A 1,626-nucleotide genomic window follows, 5' to 3' on the forward strand; every position below is an offset into this window, starting at 1 on the left:
CGTCTCGGTAGGGCCCACTGGTGTGCCCCTCCCGGAGGGGATGGCACCGGGGGCCACTGCCTACAACTGTGACGTAAGGAGTCCCCAGCTTGGGTGGCAGCCCAGAACCATGCCCTGGTCGGAGGCACCAGCAGTGAAGAGCCAGGTGTCTCCCCATCCCACACACTTCCCACCGAGAGGAGCTGGGGTCCAGTCACAGGCCCGGCTCCTTCTCTTCCAGGCTGCCTGGGGTGGCAGGGCCTTCATGGATTGTCCCAGCATGGAGAGGCACTGCCTATCGATTTCCCCACCACAATGTCATGCTGGGTAAACATGGGTTCTGTTTTGGGTGGGCCTACTACTGTGCCCCTTCAAGAGGGGCAGGGTCCAGGGCCCCCCCCTGTCCCTAGAGCCTGACACATTCATCAGTCGGTTACTCACCGGTGGAGGAGCCCACCTCACACCCAAGCACCCCAGCGGCCATGAACTGCTCCCCCGGCCAGAGTGCACGAGGGCAAGGCCCTGTGCCTACAGTATGCATGTTCCATCTGTGAGGCGGCCAAGAGTTTCAGGCTGGCGCTATCCACCGTCCGCCACATGGGCCACTTTGCTGTTAATGAACCTTCCGCAGGTTCAACTATAGAAACCTTATTATGACTTTTAATTCCTCTTGTTAGTCAAGTGTGATCATCTTCTCGGCGCTCCACCGGGGCCATTGCCGGCCTTGGGGGGCCAATCCGAGGACCTCGCTAAACTATCCAATTAGTAGTAGCAAAGGGCGGTGTGTACAAAGGGCAGGGAGTTAATCAACATGAGCTCATGACCCGCACTTACTGGGAATTCTTCGTTCATAGGAAATAATTGTAATCCCTACCACAAATGGGGTTCAGCGGGTTACCCGCATCTGTTGGTGAAGGGTGGACACATTCTGATCCATTCAGTGTAGCGCACGTGCAGCCCCAGACATCTAAAGGCATCACAGACCTGTTATTGCTCAATCTCATGTGGTTGAATGTTACTTGTCCCTCTAAGAAGTTGGACCCTGGGGGTTGCATAACTAGTTAGCATGGAGAAGTCTTGTTTGTTATAAGAATTGACTAGAAAAATTGCTCCACCAACTAAGAACGGCCATGTACCACCATCCACAGTATCGAGAAAGAGCTATCAATCTGCTAATCCTTTCAGTGTCCAGTCCGGGTGAAGTTTCCAGTGTAGAGTTAACTTAAGCTGTATGCTCCACTCCTGATGGTGCCCTTCCGTCAATTCCTTTAAGTTTCAGCTTTGCAACCATACTCCCCCAGGAGCCCAAAGATTTTGGATTCCCGGAAGCTGCTTGTGAGTCATGGGAATAATGCAGCCGGATCTCTAGTCAGTATTGCTTATGGTTGGAACTACTACGGTATCTGATCGTCTTTGAACCTCCAACTTTTGTTCTTGATTAATGAAAACATTCTTGGCAAAGGCTTTCACTTTGGTACGTGTTGCGCCCTAATGATGCAGAGGAAAAATACCACCCTTTCTTGTAATCTGTGTGCACTGAGTGACAGAGGGGACCGAAGGTGTGAACGCACCTAGCCTCCTTGAGCCTTGGCTAGGATCAAGGAGGCAAATGAGCCGTCATCAGGACTTCCAGAACAACTCGGCCAT

General features: G+C 52.5%; 1 pseudogene; it reads right to left on the reverse strand.

Annotated features, from left to right (window-relative positions):
- Positions 1 to 601: 601 nt before the first annotated feature.
- Positions 602 to 1,278, reverse strand: LOC147688790 (18S ribosomal RNA; annotated as a pseudogene; the record flags this gene model as incomplete).
- Between the last annotated feature and the right edge of the window lie 348 nt (positions 1,279 to 1,626).

Source organism: Lissotriton vulgaris, chromosome 10 (assembly GCF_964263255.1).
Source record: "Lissotriton vulgaris chromosome 10, aLisVul1.2, whole genome shotgun sequence".
In the NCBI taxonomy this organism is placed as follows: Eukaryota; Metazoa; Chordata; class Amphibia; order Caudata; family Salamandridae; genus Lissotriton; species Lissotriton vulgaris.